This window comes from Aphelocoma coerulescens, chromosome 8 (assembly GCF_041296385.1).
Source record: "Aphelocoma coerulescens isolate FSJ_1873_10779 chromosome 8, UR_Acoe_1.0, whole genome shotgun sequence".
Taxonomy (NCBI): domain Eukaryota; kingdom Metazoa; phylum Chordata; class Aves; order Passeriformes; family Corvidae; genus Aphelocoma; species Aphelocoma coerulescens.
The window spans coordinates 13,685,437-13,712,876 of NC_091022.1; the positions used below are offsets into that span (position 1 = coordinate 13,685,437).

A 27,440-nucleotide genomic window follows, 5' to 3' on the forward strand; every position below is an offset into this window, starting at 1 on the left:
ACTGATAAGTAAATGAATAACAAAACCAGTTAGCAAACCTGGTTTTCAGTTCTGTTTTGCTTATTTCAGAAAGTATTTACTTCCTCCCTTTAGAGCAAGGTAAACTATGCCAGGGAACAACAGGATGCATTTTGGTCTTGATTTAACCACAAATGCCATATAATTAAACAAAGGTTCAATGTATACCTCAGTGCAAAAGGGCTTGATGAAAATATAACTTTTTCTCCTAGTGCTTTCCTCACATCTGTAGAAAAGGAAGCTCTGCTTCCCTTCTGTCCAGTAACCTTTTCCTTTATATGTTTTCCTCACCTGAGTAGTTCCCAATATGAAGTGTAATGACTACCACCTCAGCAGCAATCTGCAAGAGGCACCGAAACAAATCAAGTGCAGCAGTGCTCACTGGCTGACAGCTGTAATAAATTAAATTGCCTATCCCACTCCAATTCATTATGCCTTCCATGAAAAAAAGGGCTAGATGTAAAATGAGCTATTCAAAACACATTCTGCATTTCTATTAATCTAACAGAGTGAATTGTTTTCTGTGCAGTAAAGCCAACAACCCTTGCCTGCACACAGGCATAAAGCTGTAGCACCTGCCCAGGATGAAAATAGAGGCAATGTAGGAAGCAGGAAGATGTCACCTTAGAGGGCAGACTTAGAAGCTACCAGTCTGTGAAAAATGTGTTTCATTTGTTTAGATGTTTTCAGGTACCTGCCACATCTGTGTCGTTTAGTTCCTAAATGAATCCAGTATCTTTTCAGTTTCAGTGGTGGAAATTATTCTTCATTTTTGTGGCATTGAAATTTCAGACTGTTGCTCACTGCCACCTGCTGGAGTTTAGGGAATTTTATAGCTGGGAGAAAAACTGTGGGCACAGCAGTGGGGTTTTATGCATGCTTTTATTTACCAGATCCACCAACGTTATGTCTTATTACTGTTTCAAAAGTAGGGCTATTTTCAGGCATGTTTTACCATTCACTTTTATGTAAAAGCTTTGAACTCTCTTGCCCCTGCAGAAGCTGGGTGAAGATAATAGAAGGAAGAATGTGGTAACTTTACCCATAGTTTAGTTGTGATCAGGTGTTCATTAATATAAAAGGACGATCAAATACTAAAAGGTAATTTAACATAAGTTCCATTTTCTGAGATAAGCACAAGAATCTAATACTACTTTTAATATAGCCATGTATTTAGTCAGTCTAAGGATAGTTACCCTTTAATACTGTGTCTAAGTCCAGTTTACAGAGAGCAGTGGGTTACAAGCTCAGTCCCTGAGCCTAAACTCATTTACAGAAGTCAAATGTTTAATGCAGAAACTGCAAAGAGAAAAATATCCAGAAATTTAATGATCAACACATGAAACAAGACATTACTTACCTGGTATCATAGCAAAACAAGTATTTCCCACCAGTAGGATAGTAAATTAGACCAAGAAAAAGCAGACCTCGTGTAAAAAGCAGTATAGTTACCTCAGTGTAGATTCTAAGTGGTTTAACCCTCTTGCCAACTCTGATATCCAAAAAACACTGATAGCAGATGCCAAGGGTCATGAAATTCCAAACATTTAAAACTGTATTACTGCTTTCTTGGCAGATTTGAGGCACTGTTTCAGCTTCTCTTTTCATTTGCTGAATAAAGTGTTCTTTGGAGGTATGCATTAAGTTTTTCCAGCACTTTGAGCAAGTGTTTTTTCTAAGGTATTATAGAAACATCCTTTTTATGCATAATAGAGGATTGTGTCAGACTCAAGTTACAAATAGATGCTGAGCATTGCAAAGTTACTGCAGAAGTAAAGTGCAAACTTCTTGCACTACCTGCTTGGACATGTGGTTCAGTACACAGATGTATAACACTGTGGATGCTCACAATGGCCTGAATGAGATGTACAAGATCTGGGAGCCAAAAATTTATGCAGACAGAAAGTCCTACCTGCTTATGGGGAAGACCTAGGCCTAAATCCATGGGAGATTTGGATTGTGCATGTATGTAGCCTTATTGACTCCACAGCCAGATCCCACTGCCAGCAGGCAGCTGAGCCAGTGAAAGGGCCTTTACTGCCTGCCAGCACAACAAAGCCACAGCCACAGTCTTGCATGTCAGGTCAGCTTGATGTACAGCTACTTTAGCACATAGCCCAGGAACACACTAAGCATTTTGGAGTCTGGCCCTTTGCTTCCAGAGCAGTCTGTAAGTTTGTGTATTGAACTGTTCGGGATCTTGCCTTTTATGTTTCCTTTTCTTAGATTTTCAGTCTTCTCTCCCTATCTTACCACACAGTATAACAGACTCCAATCTTCTCTACAAGCTGCCAAAACTTACAGTAGCATGGGCATAAAACTTGGCTTTCCTCCACAGCTGTTTAGTTCATTCCCTCCAACAGCCTGAACAGCATTCACCATTGCAGAGAAATCATCAGAACATGAGGGAGTTCAGGAGTTTCTATTAATTATTCAACAGCACTCTGCTCTAGTCCACTCTTCCTGCTGTCTGTGAGGAAAGAAGCATTTGTCCTTAGAAAAACTGAGGTGAAGCATTTTGCTCCTGTTAGAGGGCAGCAGCATGACAACAGCTTCCTAAATCCAAATCCCTTCCACTGCAGCACACTGTTTCCAACAGAGATAATATTCTCTACAACAGTACTCACCTTGTAGCAGTGTCCAGGAGTCGGGGCCAATCACCCATTGCTCCAGATGCTGCTGCACAGATTAGGAGCCTGACCTATTTCTGCTTCCAGGAGATTCCCACAACATTCATCCCTTTCTTAGAACCAATGGCCATTCCACTGCAAGGCAGATGACACATTCCAGTCTGCTTTTGTTCCAGCCTAAATAAAAGGCGATGATATGGTTTCATGGGTTTCCAAAACTGCAACCTTGTGACCTCAAAAAATCTAAAGGCCACCAGAGTGGAAACAGAAAGCTGAACTTCTCTACTGCCTGCCTCTCTCTAAATTAATAGGACATAAGTACAACGAAGTGAGTACCACAAATGAAATGAGAGAGGATAAATAATGAATGAAAAACTTATACATTTAACTGCATATTGCTGTGACAGTGCTCAAAGATCAATGAAGAATAGTCTTGTGGTGCCCAAAACTGTACAAATACAAAATGAAGTGACAGCTACAGGCCTGACAAGCTCATGGGCTAAATAAAAATCTTACAAGGTTAAAGAGATTCTTTCCATCGACTTCAGTAAGCTCTTAAGAGGGCTCTAGGGCATCTCTGATGAGACTGCCACAACAGTCTCCCTGAGAACACACTCCAGTAGTTTCCTGTGCTTCCACACTTAAAGATGGGAGCGGAACAGAGCTCAGTAGGCATTTTAAACCCTCTTTGTAAAGGCATTCCAAAACTTGAAGAAACATAAAAGTACCTGGATTCAAGTTTTTAAAAGGTATTTGGTCACACAAGCTCCACTGAAAGAAAGAAACCAGTCCTACAGAAGCTCCAATACTCAAGTTTAAAAACATCTCAGTTCGAAATAATAATAATAACTTTAAAAAAAAGACCAACCAAAACATAACTACAAACCCCACATAATACAGTAGTTGATGAAGCTGACAACATTGCAAAATAAAGGTTCATTCTTAGCTGCTTAAGAATGACAAGGTTTACAGTTCTCACAATAACTCACTTCCCTTTTGAAAGCACTCAGAATAAACACCTATCATCACACTACAGCTCCTCCCACTGAAATGCAGATCATCCTATGCCAAGGTTAGCAACATTTTCCCAATACATGGAGCCCTGTTAAAGATCTTTCAAAGAAAGCAGAAATTCTTGGTGCCCTATTAAACCAAGGGCACAAACTTGCTACACAAACAGATACTGAAGAAGACTTTCACTAGTGGGATTTCAATCTATAGAAGGCAAAGTTGGTAAATCAATTCTTGCTGAAGAAACTTTTTTGAATGCCAATTTTTTCCCTTGTTCATTTAATAGCATTACTTTCAGAAGAGGACTGGAGGAATGAGGGTCCCCTCCAAATAAGTATAGTTTATAATTTTTTCATTTTGAAATAAAAATCAGGCAGTCTGCCAGTCACAAGAGTGTAACCCAGCATTTCCAGGATCTCTTCTGCTGAATAGAAACTTCCAAAGAAACTGTAGCATTACATTTAATTTTAATACCATCAAGCATAAAGAGGCAATGAGTGACAGTTCCTGTGAGAAAAGAACGCTTCTAGAAGATATTATGTTTATATATTAACAGCACAAGATATTCCCAAAGTCACTGTTTGCATACACCATGTATGTGTAGAAGGTTAACCAGAACTAGGAGCAGATATTTAAATTTATGAAGCTTGACAGCTTCTTCTGCATTAGTAAGCTGCCTCTGTATTCACTTTACACACTTCTCCTCCCACCCTCAGAACAACATCCTACTTCTTTAAGTAGAACTGCTGCTGCTGGGAGAGGTAGCAGGGAAAACTGAAGTAAGAAATATCTCCCAGCTGAGATTCTCATTTTCTGAGTTGCTTTTCTTATTTATTTTTCACATCAGAAGCCCAGCTGTCCTAAGACCCTGTTTACTGCTCTCTCCAACAATACCTCAGAACCAAAAAATCCCTCAACTGCAGCTTTTTCTCCTGTTATGTCCCCAGCCAGGTTTTCCAACAGCCCAGTGCCCCAATAATTCCTCTGCAGTGTCCCCAGCTGCAACAGAGCAGCTGAGTGTGGTGTTGGTACTGACTGGAATACAAATACCATGTACCACTGAAAAGGCATTATAAAATGCACCCACACAGAATAAAGGTGATAGGAATACATAATGAAACCCTGAAAAAATCCCTAAAGGAATAATATGATTTCTGTCTTATTTATGGACAAGGTGCTGGTACAGACCCTGGCATGCTCTATAAGTTTTGGTTATTATAAAATAAAATAAAAACTTCTCAGTAATCACAACATGGTAGCAATCTGCTTTAGCTGTTATTCTCACTAAAAGCAATTTATTGTCATGTCAGATACCAATATATCCAATTGTGTGCAAAACTGCAAATACATTTAAAGCCCTGGTGCTGGGTTGAGTGGGAATTCAGTTTCCTAAGTGCCAATATAAATGTACACAGGTAAGCAAAGAGAGAATACAAAAGCCTCTCCCACACTGGCTAAAACTGTGTGTAAATGAGTGCTTGAAGAGGTTTACCAGCTTTTTATTTCTTTCTTACTGCTGTTAGACTTGTAAAAAGCAGTCACTCATGCTTTACTGCTTGGTGTCTGTGAGTATTCAAATCCAGCAAAAAAGAATAGATTGTGCACTGACTGTTAGCATATGTTTAATAAACTCCACCAAAAGCTTAGATTGAGAAAACGTTAGAGTTTAGAATCAGTAGTAAAAGCACAGAAATACAGAATTAAAACTATTGCTCCATTTCAACTGCAAAGTCTGACTACTTTTACCTGTAGGTCCTAATCCTGCAACCTGTGATTACACCAGTAACCTCTTTCTTGGAAAATGTCCCCTTGGACTTAGCACTGAAGACTTTATTCAGATAAAATTCCTGTTGAGCTGACCTGAATACATGGATTTTCTCCCAGGAAAGAAACAATACTTAGTATTTCAATTATAACATATGGATCAATATTTGTAAAAATAAGGTAAAATATGCCCTTAGATTCCTTAACTTTACATAGATTACATCGTAGGCCCTACATAACAGGTGAAGTACTTTGCTTTAATATAAGTGGTTATAACAAAATGTGAGCTTCCAGGCTCCACTTGAAGTCATAGCTAACAAAACTAGCTGTGTATCTGAGTTCTCAATAAACAAAGGAAGTGAGGAAGAAATAATATTATGCATATTTTACAGACAAGAAACTGAGGTTTGGAATAATAAGGACTCCCCAAGCATACTGTAGAGTTCACCCCTAATACCAGATCCCCTGGATTCAAAGCCTGTCTCTAAGGCTCAAAGATCTTTAATTTCCCTTGTTTTCCCTCATTTAATAACTATATTTATTAATTAGTAATTAGATTTGGCAAAAGAAGTTACTCTTTAGTGAAGTGACAGAGTAATCCTAATACCATCAAATTAAAATATTACAGGAAAGTTTTCATCTCTCTATTCCCACAGAACTGCAAAATATATTTCATCAGTGCTCCCATCAGTGTACACTGAGTAACAACATAACAGCATCTGTGGGTCAGAAGAGAAGCTCATTTAGCCTTATCTTCCCTACAACAGTAGCCAACAACAGAAAAGGCATTAAAATGGAGTAAATGTGGAATGATGCTTCCCCTGAATAATCTCCATCAACTTCCAACAATCCATAGTTCTGAGACTTTAATGCTGAATATCTTGCAATAGGCAGCTTGTGTTGACTGGTGACACATTATACAACATGGAAAAAAGACTGTAAACTCATTGCAGCTTTAAAAAGGCATCAAAGCCCTCCAAGACAGTAGCAGAATGTTTCCCCTTTTTTGTCTCTTACAGCTTGCTTTTTACAGATTTATTTTTCATATCTTAGCATGAAAATCCAAAGCTAAAAGGTCCTATTAGTACTGGAAGGCATATCACCAAGATGTGTAGCTGTTTTAGAAAGCATATGTTTCTGTGCTATTAAAGGTGTGTTACAAATACTGAATACATGGAATAGACAACTTTCTAGCTATAAGTGAAAATAAATTTTGTGAATACTCCAATAACTCAGTAAAAATATAAGGTATGACCACTGTTTACAGGTCATTTCAGCAAGGAATGGAAAGGCGGTCTAATGGCAAGAGAAAGGAGGACAAGATAGAAAAGATGAAACTTCTAAGAATGAGTCAAAGAATTTCAGGATAAAAAGACAGTATGTAATAATAACCAATTTACCATATATTTTGGCCACAATAATAGAATAACTAAACACGTGGTATTCTTCAGTCCTATTATTTATTGACCAGATTTTGTATATAAATTCAGAATCACAAATTTTGCATGACAGATGATAATAAGATATGACTGCACACTTCAGAAAAGATTAACCATAAACAGCCGCAGGTAAGAATTGCAAATTATGTCATTATTAGATGTATACTGCAATCTTATCTAAATGATTCCTAGTGTTGAGACACTGATGGTTAATCTTACAGGTCATTCCATAAAGCTCTACCTCAAACACAAAGAGATCTGAGGAAACAGAATGTCAGACCTGTGTTTGAATTCTGCTTTGAATTGCTAAAAACATTTTTGCAGCATAAGTAAATTAGGATTCTCCAGAACAACCCTTTATACTCCTCCAAGTCTTCCCAAACAGCCATTCACCACAGTACCAGCTAAACCTGAACAACCCAGAGTCAGCTCTGATCCTGCCAGTGCTGACCTCTCTCGTCTCATTGTTCTGGTTTTACACATCTGCTGCACCCACCTGCTGCCTTTTTGTACACAGATTATAGAGTCTCTGGGACAGGAATCCTGCCTTTGTTCCGTGTTTGTACAACATCTGCCACCTAGTAACTGACTACAAACTGAATTACTTCTCCCTGAAGAGAAAAAAAATAGACATTGTCTAAAGAAGTGATGTTTGTTTCCTACTTTTTCTGTCATGGTCAGACACAATTCTATAAAATGTTTTTCAAATAGATACATTAATCATTTCATTTTCCCAGCCACCATGAGGCAATTGAGAAGGCCATTGTTTCACATACTAAGACTCCTCAAATAACTATAATTATTTTATACTGCAACTCTTAGGATTCAAAGAGTTATAATGAAAAATAGCATGAACCGGAGTACCATTTTAACATGACAATGGTTCTTGCAGCAAAATTAGATTAATATTGGCTGGAGCTTCAAAATTAATCATGCATTACAAATTTTGAAAATAAAAATATTTATCTCTGCACTTGGCACTCCTGCAAATAAAACCAGTTTCAAGTATGTGATAATGGACAGTTGGAATTCAAATCATTCAAACTTTTGAATCTCAGTTTTTGACACTAACTTCTTATAAGATTACCTACACTTACAGGGAACATAAGACTGAATGACTTTATTGTCAGTGTGTTATTCTCCATCCATTCTATTCAAGAACATGCCATCCAGAAAAGCAGGGCAAATCTGATATTTGGGTTAGAGCATAGTAATCAAAGGCAAGTTATGCCTGCCTCTGTAACAGTCCTTCATACTCACAGAACATCTACTGCTGTTCCACTTTGTATTTTTACTTTGGTATTAGATTTTCCAGAAAGTCCCTAATAGGATGATGCAAGTGTTGCTTATGAGTGTATTACATTCCACATACCCTACAGGTCTTCGCCTTCAGCATGTGCAAGATACACTTATACACTAAGGTAACAAATGACGGATATTTGCATACACAAGTTAAAGAATCTCCTCCTATGTAAGGCAAGGTTTAGGCTGCATGCCTTACATACTGTAAGTAGATTGCTCATGCACATATACAGCTTCTATTCTGTATTTTTCTACTCTCTGCTATTTACTTATTGGCACCTCACTTTATCCATGACTATAAACTACTAAACAGGACCAATGCACTGTTTTTCAAGCTTGCCTTTCAAAACTTATTTTTATATTAGAACAGAGTGAAAGACAAGAAAAAGTCATTATACAGAAATCACATGTGTCTCCATTTCAGCCCACTGTTGATTTTTCCCAAAGAGCTCTCAGTGCCTTCATAACTTGACACCATGTTCCTTTCTCCACTTTCTTTCCAGAGAAGTCCTTCTGATGTAATGCTTGTCTTTAAAAAATACCTTGTCTGAGGGTGGATGCAGGGCTTACTTAGGCTGATGTAGGATTACTAGGAAAACAGAACACAGAAACCAAAAAACACATGTTGAATCATGGTAATTTTCATTGCTTTGATTACTGTCACATGTTTCATGAGAAACATACTCAGATCCTTTTTATTTCAGCTAAAGTGAAAAAATTTACTTAGAACCTCTCACCGATAAGAACAGAGCATCACTGTAAGCTTTTTACATCTTATTTAACATGTTTCCTTGTTTTATTGATTACCTGCATAAGCTAAGACAATGAACAAAGTGAAAGAGTTTACTAAAGAAACTTTGTTGCCCACAACACACCTGTCTTAGCAGTTGTAAAAAAAAAAAAATAGGTCATCACACCACAAAAAGTCATTCCTGGTGAAGTCTGAGTTAATAGTGCCATTCTTCCATGGAAAATATAATAAATATTCTTAAAACACTTCCACGTACTACAAAATAAACAACAAGAGATAAACACACGTGATATACTTTGCATACAGGAAACACCTTTCTCCTTCATCTTTGTCTTCCTCAGTGAACCAGTAACTCCTACATTTAACTTTGCAAGCCCTTCTAAACAAATGTGGCCTGGAAAAGACAGACAGACTTCCCTGTATAGAATACACTGCCAGACATTTCCTTGCTTTTACACTTCAGGGAACCCACACTCTGGAGATCTCAGCTGAGGTAGAATGTCAGAGGAAAGAGGTGGTTTCCTCAGTGGGTTTCTTTTGGACTTTAAGGCAGCCTGGTATCAGAAAAATTCTTTTTTCAACATTGTTTAGATCTTCTAACAGGCACTACTGAATCAGATTTACCAAGTCCACTCTATCTTAAAGATGCATAAGGATGCCTTTGAAGAGATTTATTCCTTAAGGCACAAAATGGACCTAGCTCCCATGAAAAGCAATAATACACTTTCCATCAAAGACAGGAATATAGCCATCCTATATTCCCCAAACTACATCAATACCTGCATCATGTTAAGGTGTATCTATATTTGAGGAGGGGGGGGGGGGGAAGCCTCAGCAGCTAGATAAGTTTCTTTATAGCAAAGAGTAAAGCTGAAGTGATTTCATACCTGATACAGACAGACTGACACATTACCACGAGGAATGCATTTTTTGTGGGGGGTTTCATATAAACACACATCTCCACATCCATAACTTTGGTAGGCAATGCCTTGGCTGTGATGGATCCCAGCACTTTACATCCCACAAGTTTGCAATGAGCCTATAAAATTACTTTCAATCCATCTGAAGTTCCAATGGCAAGAAATACTTCTGAGAAATAACCAGGACTTGGCAGCAGGTCTAATAATGTAGTGCCAGGTTTAAAATGCTGCAGTTATCAGTCAGTCACACTACAGAGCAGGTCATGCATAGCAAAGAGCTGCTTTATTAGCTTGAAGGAATACGCCCATGTGTAAAATGATAGCATGCAACTACCAAGCAGAAGCCAGAGCTGAAGAAAATCCCCCATCATGGCCCAGATAATGTGTGCCATTCACAATCCTACTGGAGATCCATCCTAACCAGTACATGTTAGTTAACAGCACATTCTTGAGATACAACAGTTAGGAAGCCATCAAGGCTCAAAATTGAATTTTTTCTTCTTTCTTGGGGTGAAAAGAGGAAATAGACAAGGATGAAATTGATATATTTCCCTGAAAGCTGCAAATCATAATAAAAACATAATATAAATAAATAACTTTTCTGAGGCAATTTTTCACACTAAGACAGGGACCCTTGTCCTTTTCCAAAACAGACTGAAGCACTTCTCCTGACAAGGCAGGTGCAGCTTTTTATTATTTAAAAAGCATAAAATGGTTATTAAGAAAGTGAAAGGAATGCAACATTTAGGGATATAATAAAGAACAATGAGAGGCCAGGGGCCTCCTTTAGTAACAAGCAATGAACAACTGCAATTCACTGTTGTTGGGCTATTTTGTGCAAACCAAACAGCTTAATAAAATGCATTGTATACAGTACTAAGCACTTATGAGGTGACCTGCCTCCATAGACAGTCCTGGAACTTAGTACATCTTCCTAGCACTTTGCTGTAAGTTTCAATAATCCTGTTAAAAGAACTGTTGAGATGATAGCAAATGTTAAACGTTGGGAGGGTTTTGTCACAAATCTCTCTGGTTTATTGCAAGAAAAACAAAGAAAAGTACTCAAATAGCTGCACAAGTTATGCTGGAAAAAAAAAACTAAAAACTTGAAGTTCTGTCTCACTTGATATAGCAATGGATACAGCAATGCCAAGTTTTAGGTCGTACATAAGGAATCATAATGCTGAACATCATCTATAATATAAAGGTATTGACAAGATATCAAGGAAATATTAAAAACTTGACAACTTTTTGTTTTCAGGATACACTACATTCAAAGATATCCTTGCTAGAAATTTGCTTTCCTCTTGCTTAATTTAAAAGAACTATTTCAAGTTCCAATGTGATACAGAAATTTTTTCACCAGAAGCAATACAAGACAGTAATTTTTGTACCCTGCTCCTCCCTACATCAGCACACCTGAATCACTGGGCTCTGTGAATGTGGAACTAATATCACTGCAGCAGTACAGAGATAGGGAGAAATCTTCCAAGCCAAAACTGGGGTCATCACACAAGGGATGTTAACAGCAAACAGGAAATGCATCAGAACCAAGGGTGGAACATTACCCAAAGAATCTGATTTTTTTTCTTCTTCTTTGTTGGCAGAAAAAAATTAGTTAAATAATAGATTTGCTTGCCTTTAAATTGATTGCAACTACTACCCCACCTCCTTGCTTCCCTTACCACTCATTCAAGCACCGTGAAATCTGCGTTGCTCAAACCTTTCCACGTCTTCTCGCCTCCACGGTTCTCTCAGAGGTGCCAGCCTCAGTGACACCCTGCTCTAGCTCAATTTCACCAACTGACAAGTGTCATACAAGTGACACCACCAGAACACTCAAGGGAGTACTCACTGTAGAGGACTCGCTCAATAATTGTCTGTCATTATTAAGTGCTGGCTGAGGAACATACCCACCCTCTCAGGAAAAAATGCCAAACAGCACGGAGCTGTAAAAAGATTCTGTGTTCATATCCAGAGCTCTTAAACAGAGCTATTCTTCAGGCAAATAGCAGCATTAACAGGAATATTTGCTTCTATAGCCTATATTAAAAAGCTGCTCATTCCATGTCAGAAATAGAAACACTCAGTTACACTGAAGCACATTATTCCAACTCGGCTACAAGAAAATCATTCCCTTTTTATCAAAAAAATGTATTTCAAAATTAATAAAGAATTGCTATTTCAACCCAATATGTACCTGTTCAACAAAATATGCAATCATATTCGACTGCAAACACTGAATAAGTTTTCTTCCCAAAAATCCTATCTTTTTGTGTGGTACATCCTGCCTCCCCTGCTTTCATGCCACGCTGTGATCTGAGAAATGCTCGTTAGACTCAGCCTTGATGCGCAGCACCTGGATGAACCAGTCCTGCCTCACTTATGGAGACTTGTGAGAGTGTACTGCAAACCATGTAAGGAGATGGTTCTCTTGGTAAAAGAGCATTTCTTTTTTCTCATCCTTCAGTTGCCTAACTCAGCTCACTAAACATTTCCTTGAATAATTACAAGTACACAACTGCTAAAAGAGGGGAAATGAGAAAAGAGGACTGTACTGGTTTGGGCAGGGTTACAGTTGATTTAGCTGATTTTCCTCAGAGTAGCTGGCATGGTGCTGTGTTTTGGATTTGTCACCAAAACAGTGTTGTACAAATTGTAAACAAAGGAATCTTGTATTTGTTTCTACAAAATTTCCAGGCATCTGATACTGAAATAATTCCTTTCTAATGCTTTTTCTCAATGAATTGACACAGCAGCAAAAAGGAATATTTCTATATTATTATAACTTCAGCATGAATTCATTTGCAGGTATGAGCTGTACCCTTGCCTCTTTCAAAGTTTGCCTTCCCAAGTTTTATAGAATAATTCAACACAAGAATCCAGGTTAAGATTATACAATGCCCTATCCATAGAAAATTCATGTGTCTAAGTAGCTTTAAATTCTTTAGTACCAGCTGTTCTCTTACTGAATTTGTCACCCTTTTGATCCTCAATCTATTGCTCTAAACAATGCTTTGCTGTGGTTTTCTTCAGTAGGCAATATCAGAGAGCCCACAGCTTAGTCTTGTTTACATGCCCTTCCAAGAATGGCGTGTCAGTAGTTCTTTTCCATAGGAAAAAGTGTAAAGCAATTTTATTGTAGAGTTGGTTCCATTTGTTTTTTTGAAAGCTGATTATTTTTTTCTTTTTTAACCTCTCTGGTCACCCAGAATACCCACTTATTCCAAAGGTTCATGTTTAGTGAAGTATAAGATTACAGACAGTTTCCAAATCTCTACTCCCTAAACCTGTAGCAAGAAGTACACTCTGGACTGGAAAACACCTCACTGACATCATTGCCATAGCAAAGCTTAGTATGAGTTTAGAGACTGGGCACACAGCCAAGAAGAAAATGAGAAGAGCTGGCACATGACATTTCCCCCTTTGTTTTTTTCATACAATTTGCTTTCTGCAGCTCATCTCAAGAGCACAAGAAATGTTTCAGCTTCAATTATCTCCACAGGAGCTTCATTTCTCCCCCCCCTTTTCTTTATTTTGCTCTAAAACAATAGTCAGAGCTATTGTGACTTCTGTGATTTTTTTTTTTCCTTCAATTCCCAAAGAATTATATATGTGTACATAGCAAATAATTCCTACAAAGATTACTAGCATATGGGCTATGGTTTCCTTTTAATTAAAGGAAACTAGATTGGAAGTTGGGAACACAAACCTAATGGCTTCCCTTCAACTACAATTTAATCTCATAGCCAATAAAGACAACATTTTTCAGGGCAAAAAAAAAAGTACCAGTCTATTGTAAAACACAGATTTTATTATTATTATTATTAGTTTATCATTCTAAACAGTGATTCACTTATTGTATCACTGTTTAAGTCCCATCATCTTCAGCCAGTGTTGGGCAAGGTTGGTGTAACCTGATTCAGCAATTTTATCCAGTTAACTTTACATAAACTGTATAGTAAAATTTAAGTATCTTTAAATATAGAGACTCTCTATAAATATAGAGCCTCCTAGACCTCTGATCCTTTATACTGTGAGCTTGGCCAAGGCCATCACTCTAAAGGGGATTCTGGCTGGCACAAGGAGTTTGTGACTTTGCCAGCACAGTTCCAGAGCAGCCCTGGCCCAGGTGGGGACAAAGGCTGCCTTCCCTCAGTGCTGCTGAACTGTTGACAGTCCTGCTGTGCTTTCTGCTGTGTTCTACAGCTGAGCCCAGCCTCCTCTTCTACTTTCTAGCCCCAAGATGTCCCAGCACAGCTTTAGATGTCACAGGAGTACAGCCTGCAGAATTCTGCACCTTCTGAATGTCTGAGTCCTGTTGCCATTCTACCACAATTCAAGGAAGCTTCTCTCCCTTGGATAGCAATAATGCTCAAGGTTAAACACATCTAAAATCAAAGCCCTGGTCTGTTACAACAGAGAGCAAATTGAACTTAGCATCTGGCAATTATAACCTCGTCATACATCTTTAATATTCTAAAACAAGCAATTCCAGAAAACTTATTTCAAATATACTGAAGTTTTCATTTTATTCAGACTCCAAAATGAAATTTAGAGTTTCTTTTACAGCAGTGAAACTTTGTCTCGCAACTGATTTTAAGAAATCCACTACAAAATAAATAACTTCATGACAAAAAGGACAGGTTTGAGCTGTTCCACTGTATTCTATTCCCTCACAGTAATTAGTTGGAGGCCTAGATTTCTAAACTCTTTCATAAGCTGTAGTCGATCAGACACGTCTCTTAGCAGGATTTGTAGCAAACAAGAAAACCCTTGGTGAAATGTTCTAAAACCCAGAAATACTTTAAACTCATACCCTCAATGAAATACAATTTTGAGGAAGGAAAGTAATCAGTAGGCTAGTGCACAGTAAGCAACTTATACAGCAGGTGTAAGGTGGACAATCCTTTGAAATGATGAGAGCTATCAATAGCAATATTAAATTAGGAGGAAATAAAATAGAAACATGAAGTACTTATTCATGATCTTGAGCTTATAAACAAGGGCTGGCAGCCACTATCCTTAATTACAAGGACAGCCATTCTCCCTGTCACATGGAAGCAATCACTTATTGGCAAAAGCACCTGTAGGGATGCTACAAGGAGTAACTGCCACAGGCAGGCATTTCTGACTAGATCAGAAATTTTTTAATATGAATGGTGACAGTGTTCAGCTGAAATGTGAATTCAACTGAATGTGTATTAGGTTGAAAAAAAGCACCCTATAACCTCATGGCATTATGAACATAATGAAAACTCTGCATGGCAGAACAGGAGGGTTTACAACTGCTGCAATCTATTTAGCCATCTGTCCAGAAAAAGGTCAATGTAATTAACAGTTTAAATACACACACTGACATGGAAAAGTAGAGACCAGACTTCACATAAAAAAGGAGAATCTAAATCAAGAAATTAAATACTTTGATTCCAGAGATAAAATCATTAATTTCTTCCAGAAACACAGATCTATTTCCATATAAAATGCTGTCAAAAAATGTTACTATAACCCTTAAACAGATGTTTCAGCCATATTAAAACACCAAGGATGTCAAGCTTGAAGACCTGGTTCTGGAATATTAGATCACATTAAGAAGTTTACAGTTACACACACAAAACCACATTTGATCAGACACCAAAGCCCATTCAAGAAGCAACTCTAAAAAGTTCCACCCTTTCAGCCCCTTTTCTAGGTTGCCGACTTGAAAACATCAACTGCATTTTTAATATATGATTACATTGCACAGAACTGGGAAAGCACAAAGAAGGTGATCACAAGAAATGCTAGAAAAATAAACAGCATTTAAAAGACACAATTCTAACAAATAGGAATGGCTAGAGGCCAAGAAAAGGCAATTGTTTGGGGGAGGAACACATATAGCTGAATCTACAGGGAAACGCCAGAGGTTTCCAAACCAGCAACGGTCTATGGAGAGCTGCTCCAACTCATGGTTTCAATTCCCCTGCTTTTGCTATCTGTAGTAAATTCCTGCTCCCAAATACCTGACAGGTATTCTGCCATGCCCAGATCTTAGGGTGCATTTATAGAAAACCTGCACATGGCCTCCTGCATGTGGCTTTCAAGCACAGCACCCCACATCAAGTGCAGTAGCACCTGATGACTGCTACTGCTTTGAAATTCCCAGAAACATCATTATGTCTATGCTGGAAATATCCAAACTGGATGGTCACAGACATCTAGAAACTCTAAGCCTAAGCTCTGCCATCCAAAAATCTACCAAGGTAGAAAAAGCAGTCAGATCCAGGAAAAACAGCAGCCTTAACTTAAATGAAAATGCATGTACTAGATTTTATTTTCATATTAGCAGTTGCAAAAGGGATGTTTCCTGGGATATTTTAAGCTTAAATCTCATGGTCTTAAAAACAATGTGGGACCAACCATACAACTTCCAGTTGTATGTACTCTGATGTGCACTGCTGGGGATCCAACATCCACACCCTCAGGGACAAATGGGTGTCAACAACCCAGCAAACCACTTGGGGTGCAGCAAAAGTGAATCTTGCTCCTTTTTCTCTTTTGGAAGCGTTGCATCTGTCATAAATCCAGAAAGCTGGAAGCTTAAGTAGGAACAATTCTGAAGCTTCTGATGTGCATATGTGGGAGCAAGTTCCAGACAAAGAAAAACATTTACTGCTGAGTGATTTTAAGAACTAATATCCAGTTTAAGTTTTTCTTTATTAAAAAATTCTAAACCTACTGAAAATATTAGGCTGCCTAAACTTAATCCTTACTTGGTAGAAATCTGTATAGTTTTACTGAACTTAGCACAAGTACAACAATTTTTCTCTGGCCAAAGATCTAAATGCAACTTGGACACAAGTAAGTTCTGTGAAACTTCATAGGAATAAGGCACACAATTCTAAAAAATTCATTTACAAACCCCTAGAGATGGGGAATGACTAAATCTTTACATAGAATTTTTGATCTATCCTTAGGAAGGAGTTCTCAAATGCACTATTGTTCTGCTACAAAAGATTTTTTAAAAAAGGTAAATTTTGTCCTTCTTCATGAAAAGGTTTCAGCAACCCCATAAGGCAAGTAGAAATAGGTTAAATTCTTATTGAGTGAGAAATATATGGGTCTCCATAACCTACAGCTGTTAATGATGATGAAATATCTGCCAGCTGCCATAATCAAGGAAACAGTAACTCAACTAGTTAAAATACCACAGTTAAAGAATGACTGCCTGCCAAAGCATATTTAACTTCAGGTAGCATCTCTGCAATTGACAAAATAGACATCCATTCCAGAGATAAACCTCAAATTATAATTTTCTCACTCAGTGGATTTACATGATCTAACATGCAGTCATTTTCTCATTAAAGACCTAAATATAAAGTACTTGAACAAGTGATTGCTGTATTCAAACCATTACAGAACATTTATTTCGTGCTGCTCCTGCCTGTGGTACCCAGAACATGTAAGGCTTTGCTTTTAAAAGCCACCATGCTGTAGGAGTCAGGTATTCTTAAGCTACTTCACACATCCAGCTGCTGTAGGAAACAGCCACTGGGGCCTGGACAGGTCAGACATTAAAGCCAGTCAGCTTCTCTACAACATCCTCCCCTGCAAGCAAGAACACCCTGCTGCAGATATCCCACCTAAGCCTTTTAAAACCTTGACCTTCAATTCTTTAGACCTTCTCTTGTTCTCTCAGAGTTCTGGTTTATCAGATGACTCTGGAGCAACAACAATTACCCCCACAACTGCACGCATCTTGAGCCAAGGACATGGTCACTGCCAAGTGGCCTTGCAGCCTTCCCCAGGGCAGCTGGAAACAGCTCTATGTGCAGTATGCACACCCTTCCACAGCTGAAGGAAGGGAACTGTGATTGCCAAAGTTCCAGATTAGATGACATCAGACAGGTAACAAGTGATATCATTTACACAAAAAAAAAAACACCAAAAAAACCAAAACACCAAAACCCAATTACTAATTCCATTTTAAGAAAGAAGTGTTTTACACTTACAGAAATGGTGACGCATTAAAAAACTGGATTTGCAGAGGTAGTAGATTCTCTCATGTAAATAGATTCTAAGTGCATCTTAGATGTTTAAAAAGTCAGAGATAGTCAAGATTTTTAAATTTACAGTTCATAAGCTCTACATGATTTACTTGCTAGTGTATCAAACTGCCACAGGAATAACCATCTCTAAACACCACCTTGCACACCCAACCCCAAAAACTGCCCTTCTCGAAAGTCACAAAATAGTTAAGCTTTCAATGAAACCTAGCAGCAAACTAATGTCCAGATCTCTTTAAATATAAGTGTATTCTTAATTTTCATTTGCTACAGTAAAGCATGATAGGCACAGGCTGGATCATGCCGCTTGTGAAATCCGGAACACTCCCTGAATTTTTAAAGGGCTTTCAGGCATGCACAAATACTTCTGGCACATTGTGAACAAAGTCTGAGATATGACATAAAATGAAGATGATGTTATGAATACCATTTCTGTTCTTCATATTCCAAATGATGCCACATATATCCAGCCATGGAGTTTTTAATGATGGCATTGCAAAACAAATTGTTCAGGGGTTCCTAAACAATATACCTTTAATACGTTTCATCAAAATGATGGATATTCACCTGTCAGAGCAACCTAGGTGACACTGAGGTTTGGGGTGGAAGAGGACAGGACAACACTATAAAAAGAAGAAGCTTCAAGTACCAAGGAACTGAAAACTAGCAACTGAATTTAGAAGTCCAATCCTACCCTAGTTAGCTGACTAATCATAATGAAAACACAACTGAGCCAGGCACTCTGAGTTCTTGTACACAACTATCTAAAATTACCTGTTAAAAAAACCTATTCATTAGTGACCACTGGGTTACAAGAGGGTTTTCAGAAGCTGGCAAACAGTACAGTAACTAAAAATGCTTTCCTAATTAGAATTCATAAAATAATTTGTACAGCTCTAGTCTCAAATAACAAACCTCATGTTGAAAGGCTTTCTTCCCCTCATTCACAGCAAAATGAGATATGGTATTTCAGTGCTGTTCTCAATAGGCAGCCATAATAAATATCTACTGAATAAATCACATACTCTTCCACATATAGAGAAAGGCTATTAGTGAACCAAACATTGAGACACCTCTTGACATCAGTAACTAAGAACACAGCCACACTCTTCAGCTTTCCATTTGCTTCCCTTTTCTTTTTTACCTGTTTAGTATTTTTGAAAACACCCTAAAACTTTCAAAAAGGGTTTCCAAATAGTCCAATGATTTAGAATTTCATAGAATAGAATGCTATATTATTCAGATATTTGTATCCTTTTAAGTAAAAGTTATAACTTCACAGCACAAGAAAAGTTTATCCTTGAGGTAGGGTGACAGAAACAAGCTACCCAAAAAATGGGTTTGCAGGTTATGGGAAATGCCAGGACCAATTTTAAGAGCATGCAGTGGGTGTTAGAAATGGGAAAGTTGATTATGCTTGGGTTTTTTTTTCTTACCCCACAAAATTATTTTAATGACAAAAAAAATCCCTGCTCTCAAGAATGAAAAACTAAGTCAACAGTCACACAGCCAAAGCTAAAAGAATCCTCAGGTTTAGAGTATTAGTATGGCCTTGGAAAGAGCCAACCCACAGCTGAGAGCAGTTACCCACTAACTCTGCAATGAACAAATGATTAAGCTACTCTTATTGGTTTTACCCTGAATTTACTCAAGGTATTGTTAGTTTTTTTCTCTCTAGTGCAGAAAACAAGAACTCCCCATACTAGGGACTTTGTTTCTTCACAGACATCAGTTTCCACATAAAAGTTCCATAGAAGAGATTTTTTTTTTTTAAAGCACTTCACAAACAAGGTCTCAATAAAAAATGCTTACTTCTCCTTGTGTGAACAATCCAAACAAGCATAATATCCTCTCTGAGAAAGGCAGAAGAGACCTGCGTGCCTTTCCTCCTTTGCAAATTATGCAAGCACCAACACAATCCCCCTTGGGACTACTCCAACAGCAACGGGTTATGTTGAAGCTGCATCAAAAGCCAGAATACATCTCTTCTTCAAATCATGCAGCACACATTCTGCACACTGTGCCCAATCACAGGAAAACAGAAAAATAAGGGTCACTTTGTAGTGTCACAGCTGACTTAACTATGATTCAAAGAGCTCACTGAGGTCAAAGGGGGAAAAAGACTTGGCATAAGTGTCAGTAATTCCACTGAGTTATGTGTGAACACAGTTCTTCAGGCAGACTATCTGCCACAACACTGCCTCTCAAGCTCCTCTTGGAGTATACTAAATTCCCTGCTTATAAAATTACCATGAACTATCAGCTGTGATGGTTTAGACCCACATCTGCTACCACCAGGTAGTACTCCACAGCCTACTACAAGCAACTGAAAGTGCAGGTACCTCTAGGCTGGCTGCTGCTCCTTAGCCATAGCAACCCAGGCAGGAGAAATCCATTTGCAATTGTTCATAACCACAGTCATCACCACAACACTGCAGCACTCTCACATTCAACTGGAGTCAGGCTGAAATAGTCTTCTTTATCTTGTGGGGTTGAAATAAGCAGCTTTTCAGAAAAATAACACAACAGGAGCCATACCAAGCTACTGTTAACGGAGTGCCTGAAAGGGGTCACAGAAAGGTCCTCCAGATCAAAGAACGGAATGACACTTGTAAGACAGCCAAGAACAAATCTAAACAAGACAGGCAGACTTCTGGCAAAGGATGAAGCTGATGGTCAATATTAGAGGGCACAGATAGAATCCCCTCCCAGATGAGATCCACAATACACAGGTCAATAAGGACAGACTCACAAACTGATGGGGGTGGGGAGAAAGACTTCAACTACTGATCCAGTTCTCAGATGAACACAAGAGTCAGAGGCAGTCTAAAATCTAGGAAACATTGGTTTGTGCATCCTGGGACTAGTTCCACTGCACATTGGGGCTGGGGAAGAGCATTTCATAGCACTGCACCCATCCACAGTATGAAACACATGCCACAGCACTTTGTCCCAGCATTTTAATAAGTGTATTTCACAGCATTCTAACAGGGTTTATCATGTTGCACAACATATTAATAGGCAGAAGAGGTTATTTTGGGAGAACATGATATAACAGTGATTTGCATTCACATGATAGTTCACAAAAATAGAGAGGTATTACTGTGGTAGGAATAAGAGGCAGACACTTAGCCCCTTCTGTTTCAAACCGTTTCTTATAGAACTGTATTTTACAATATTGCCCCAAGACATAAAATGGAACTTTAAGAAATGGTGTTCTATAATGGTGATACGATTGCAAAGCAGAAATGCTCTGCCACTTGCACTAGATTAGATCACAGTGCTTTTTCTGTACCTCAGGGGAGCTAGTCCAGCAAACTCTTTTGTTCTGTATCTTTTTGAGCTCTTTTTTATTTCTAAATAATCAACCTTCTGATTTCCTTAATACACAAAAAAAATTAATGAATTCTTCAAAATAGGTACCTACACTACTTCCAATGTCACTAAGGCAAACTGAGCCCTTCCTACACTTCCCCTCACACTTAGCAAGCTCCCCTCCAGCCCTGCTGCCCTTCTCAGCGCCAGGATCTCTTGAACAGCCACACACAAGCAGATGAATGCATAGCATATAAAGACACTAGGGGTAAATCTTATTTCAAATACAAGCTGTAAGAGAAGAGGTATTAAAAAACAAAATCTTTAGTCTCAACACTGGAAAAAGTCCAAAGGGGTGGTAGTTCAAATAAAAGATTTTTTTTCTTAATCTGTGCTGGAAATTGGAAAGAATAACAACCATCTGCTACTTTCAGTTCTCTTGTGGACACTGTATTGAATGATGCAATGTTTTGCCTTTCAGAGCTTCAGAAACTGTGCAGGGATCTGCAGGGGAAGCTGAGAGAAGGAGGAGAAAAATGAGACTGAAGATAGCCCCAAAGTCTGAGGTCCAGACAGCTCAGCAAGGGAGCTTGGACCTGCCAAGAAGGCGGTGAAGCAACACAGCAGGACCCCACCAGAGCCACAGAGCAAACAGCCTGACTGCTCACCAGCTCACTGCAGAGAGCCTTCCTCTGAGCCAGGACTTGGTGGAAAATAACAGCAAGAAGGAGCTCAGGAACAAAAAGACCACTTGGCTCGAGACCATGCTCCAGGCAGAGGGACTCTGCTTCTCCAAGAGCAGCTTGCTGCAGCCCCCAGCTCTGGAAGCAGCTGGCTGCAGCGAGTTCCTGCCTCCTGCAAGCCCCTGGCACTGCCCAGAGCCCCTCTGGTGCCTCAAGCTATGTGTTGGTGCTCACTGCCACAGCTGCCCCACATTCCTGCAGCAGGCCAAGCTAAGAGCAGGTTGCACAGTAGAAACGTTTTTCCGCAGCCTTTTTTTTCCAAGCCCTGGCATATTCCTGCACTGACTACCCAAATGTGAACTCCCCTACTATTTATTTCCAACTTCCATCATTTTAACTGCTGTTGATTTGACTCAAACATTTGGGCTTTTGGCCCAAAGCATTCACAAAAGGTGTAATAACTCCATTCAGTAAAGCCAAATAACAAATAATAACAACTCCAGTATATTTGTATAGGTACATAGACATATATATGTATCTGTAATTATGAAAATGTGCCAAGGTTTCATTCCAGTTCCATAATAACCAGACTTCCCAAAATCAGCTGAACTTTGATCAAACACAAAAAAACCCCATGGAAACTCATTAAATAATATTTATAAATCACTCCATAGCATCACCCTTGACACTTCAATAACTAGTTCTGATGTTCCATGGAAACACTGAAGAAAAATGCTCAAATTAATAGCTATTAAAACTCAGTTTAAAACACTACTAAACAAATAAGTTGATTTTACTTAAAGATTTATTTTGTGAAAAATGCCCATTAAGAACTCACCAGACAACATCCCAATTATCTTTTCAACTTTAGTAACATTTCATCACAATACAAATGGAGTATAAAAAGTTGAAGTCAAAATTCCAATAAACTCCCAAGCATTTCATAAAGAAAAGGTTATAGAAAATAGCTCACATACCAAAGAGGAAAATACAACGTTAATAGATAACAAAAACAATTGTGGTTTCATAAAAACACTCAAGAAATAATACTCCAAAACAATTTCATGAAACACTCCTGTTTACCTCAGACAACTTCATAAAGCACCAAAAAAAAAAAAAAAATACATACCAGAACCACAACTCCTGAAGTCACTAAAATCAGTTCCTGTACTCATGGCAAGTGTCCTCAGTAGTTTTGACAAAGCTAGCTCAGCACCTACTTACAGAACCCTCACCTCTTCAGCCTTTAATTCCTCTCAAAACCCAAACCCACTTCTCCAAACCCCTACCACATCACTCTTCTGCAGCTGCTTATATATACTCACCCAATTTGTGTCTGTGATTGAAATCAGCAGCAAGCAATTAAGACTAATGATGAACAGGTGATCATTCTCCCAAAATAACAAGGGCCATGACCAACACTCTCATCCATGGCAACTGGGGAAAACAAACAAAAAAAACCCCAAAGACTATGCTGGACCCCAGCATCACAAGCCTTTCTTCATGAAGAACCCAGCTTTTGATCAAGGAGGACTTGACTTTCATTGCTCAGAAGCTGGAACTTCACTGACTTTCACAGGGCAACCGGGACTAGCTTGCTAAACCCCAAAGAGCAGCCAACATTTCCCAGCCAGAACCTGTATGAAGCAGCAGGGCTCCCACAGGACACTGACCCCACAGGCAGCCAGCCATGGCAGCCGTGGGCTGAGCAGGTCCGTGTGCTCTAGGGTGCACTGTCAGACACCTTGGATCAGGTGTCTGTGGCAGGCACTGGCAGTGGGGATGGCCACTGTGGGTGAAGGCTGGGGCTGATTCCATCTGGCTCCACAACAGTTCCACAGCCAGGCACTGCTGAGCCCTCAGAGAATGTTGGTGGTGCCTCTCTGAAAGAAAAAAACATTTAAGAAAGGGCAAAACTCTGTGAGGCAGCAAGCAAGAAGTGTAAGAAAAAGCCCTGCAACCACCAAAGTCAGAGAAGGAGGGAAAGACAAGAAGGTCCTCCAGGCATCCAAAGGGCACAGAGCCCACAGAGGAGCCCACACTGGAGCAGGTGGAGATGCCCTGAAGGAAACTACAGCCTGTAGAGAGCAGGAGCCAGGAGAAGAGTGAGCAGGAAGGAGCAGCAGATAGGAGCTGTTATGAAGTGACCACAACCCCCTACCCCTCTATATCACTCACTGTGTTATTTCATTTCCTGTGTTTGTCACCACCCGAATCTAATTTAATTGGCAATAAATTAATTTCCCCCTAAGTGAATCTGTTTTTCCTGTGATGGTAGTCAGTAAGTGATCTGATTTTTGTCTCAACCCACAAGATATTCATTTTGTCCTCTCACCCTGCCCTGTTGACAGGGAGAGTGAGTGGGCAGCGAGGTGGGCATTTGGCTGCAGTACACGGTCAACCCACCACACATCTCCAGCCAGTGATCTTGATGACCTGACCTTCCACAGCCTCCACCACTTTGCAGTCGTTCTGCAGAGCTGAACATTTGCTGAAAACCCCTCCAATACTCTGTGATGTTTATTTCATGGATCCAGGTGCAACACCATGGTGAGGAGGACAGATGGATAACACCATCTCTTCCCCCCAACCTGAACCTCCTGTGGGGGTGGTAGGGCAACTACCAGGGCTGCTGCAAAAATGGCTGTGTAGTGCTGAAAAAGGGGTTGCCTTACAAAATCCTGGCCATCTCTCAGTGGAATTTCAAGTACACATCCACAAGCCTCTGTACGTGCCTGCATTTGCCTCAGGAGTCTTGCATCACATTGCTTCGGTCATGCAGAAAGCAGGACCAGCCAGTCAATAAAAATCCCAGAGCTAGGGCTCAAGGGATAACAAAGGAGAAATAACATGAATTTATGTGATTCCAGCATATGCAACCACAACAGCTTGCAGATGGTTTCTAGTGGATATGGGGAGGAATAACATAATCCACAATCAGAAGGATATGACACCAATTAAGAATACCAAACACTTAATACAGGAAGCCTTACAGTCTGAAAAGAAATACTGCAGTAGGGCTGGAGTTTGTTTCTGTCCACATGTATTGTCATCTGTCTGCACAAGCCATAGGAATTCAATACAAAGCAGACTGCCAAGTTCCAGCAGCTTTGGAAACCCACATTTCTCTTTCCTCATGCATGGACAATTCATAGAGCCACACTCAGGATGCTGAGCCAAATTCAGTGTGTCAGGGGGACAACTGGTTGAAATGACTTCTCAAATTTAAATGTTATTTAAACCATCAAAACAAGGATGCATAGGAAATTAAAAATTTAGTTCAAAAATGTATCCATAGCTCTAACTTCAAATGTATCTAGAATCACAGTTTTCAAAGTGGACATGAAGAAATACTCAATTATACATATGTCATTCCTCACAAATACCTGTGTAATCCAGCCTAAAAAAACTTTCAGGAAAGAAGCTACATCACCTTTTCATGGGTGATAAGTTTCCTCTGTGCTTAGAAAGAAATGGTGCTCTGGATAGAAGGCTGAGTCAATTAAAAAATGATAAAAGACAGTGAACACTCATACTCGTACAAAAAAAGATAATGGAGCAAACACTGAAAACCCCTACACAGGGGGAATCATCCTGACACAAAGATGCTTTACTAGTTAGTTCAACTATGCCTCGAACCCAAATTATACTTACCCTTCTTCCTGTGGTATTTATTGGTATTCTGCACACTGACCCTTTCCTAAACTTTAACCTTTCCTTGAAAGTACTAGTAGGTCTTATTCAACCCAGTTATCTCCGTCTCCGCCATGGGCAAAGACGGCTTGCTTCACTTGATGTCATTCTCATTTATCTCTGCATTCCCATCAGCCCTCAGAAAGGCTCATGGCACAGCCCCTGGCAAATTGCTCAATCTTTCCTCTTCCTCATGCCAACATTTTAAAGGTTCCCTTTGATCTTAGCTGCAAGTCTAGGATGAATAAACCTCACCAGACCAGCAGAGGCTACAAAAACAAATCATAAGTTTTATCATTGCTTCATTGACCTCAAGGACCCTTGGCATTTTGTAGAATCTATCTTCTTACAGGCACTCTTTCAGCTCCACTTAGTTTATATTTCCAGCCCTGTTCAGCATAACCCCGAATTCTGGCATAAAGTCGCATAAACGTAAGTATGCTTGTTAAAAAGAAATATGTATTTACACACACACACAACTTGCTCTCATTCTTTAGTTATAAATAACATGTCTTATCTTCCCTGACTAAGTAACACACCTTTCAACATCTTTAAAACAAGCCAAATTACAGCCCTGACCCAAATACCCTCTTTTTTAGTAGGCAAATTATATTGCTGTTGTGAATGCTATGCTTAGGTGAAATTATCTTCAGTTTAGCATGCACTATACTTATGAAGTCATGCAGTGGTATTTTTGCCTTATACTTCTCCAGATATTGAAGCAAGGAGATTAGATGGATAAAAGCATATTTCAGCCTCTAGTGATCTGATTTATACTTGGATATATTATTATTTTTAGCTGTACAGACTCATAAGTATTCTGAAAAACCAAATTAGAAACAGATACTAGGTTTAGGAGAAACTAGAAGAAACTTTTTGCACCAATATGAGAAACAAAATACCCTAAATCCAACAGAGCTACCAAAGGAGCATAGGCATTAAAGCAATTGGATATATAGAATTCCTTTATTGCTAAGATTTTACAGTTTTAAAATGTAGAAAATTTTTTTCTGTCTTTTGTCATCAATATTCTGCATCTGTCTTCTGCAATTTATAGATACTAAATGCTTCTTTGTGTTCCTAAATTGAAAAGAGCTGAAGAACAATTTTCCTGAGATCTTGATTTCTAATAAATGTGGGGTTATACATAGAGGAACTAACTAGCAGAAGAAGATACTAGGTCTGAAGATAAAGGTGTGAGCACAGACAAGGTGAAGAGGGGAACTGGGGATGGCAGCAGGGCCCATCCCACGGCACCTGACCCAGAGAGCAGGGCAGCTCTGGAGATGGCAGCCAGCTTTAATCAGGCTCTTCATCCACCAGGTGGTTCAAGGTGATGAGGCAAGCCTGAGGCCAGTCTTGGTGGTCAGTGGGTCAGACAGAGTCTAGAGATTTCCAGACAGACCCACAGTGACAGGACAGCCCTAGTACCAAGCCAGGAATCCTGTGTATGTGTCAGAGTCCATGGACAAGGACAAACTGTGCCTAAGCTGGAGAGCAGGAATCTGGAAGCACTGCTTAAACAGGCATTGGTGGCTCAGGGTCGAGTTTAAATCCTGCTCCTGGGGTGGGAGGCCCCAGTGAGGCTGGTCAGGGCTGTTACCAGCGACCCAGGACACTTGACAGAAGCTTCCTTGAAATCAGTGGGATGCTGCCCTGTTGAAGTTTGCTGTTGGAAGAAGCATGTTGCTCACCCCAAAGAACTACAGCTGGTGATGAACAAATTTTAAGGTATTATCAGTGCTCTATTCATCATGGTATCATTACAGGGAAATCAGAAAATTAATCTTTAGTGAACAAGGAGCAAATTAAGTTGCTATAGCTCTCAGTCTCTCTAAATCCTTTCTCCATTATAATTTAGTGGGGTTT

General features: G+C 39.2%; 1 long non-coding RNA gene across 2 annotated transcripts in view; it reads right to left on the reverse strand.

Annotated features, from left to right (window-relative positions):
* The window catches only part of LOC138113851 (uncharacterized), an 82,165-nt gene extending 59,014 nt beyond the window's left edge, over positions 1 to 23,151 (reverse strand). For both annotated transcript variants that reach the window (XR_011152359.1, XR_011152360.1), the window contains exon 1: positions 23,008 to 23,151. This is a non-coding gene — a long non-coding RNA (uncharacterized lncRNA). The remainder of the gene's footprint in view (positions 1 to 23,007) is intronic.
* Between the last annotated feature and the right edge of the window lie 4,289 nt (positions 23,152 to 27,440).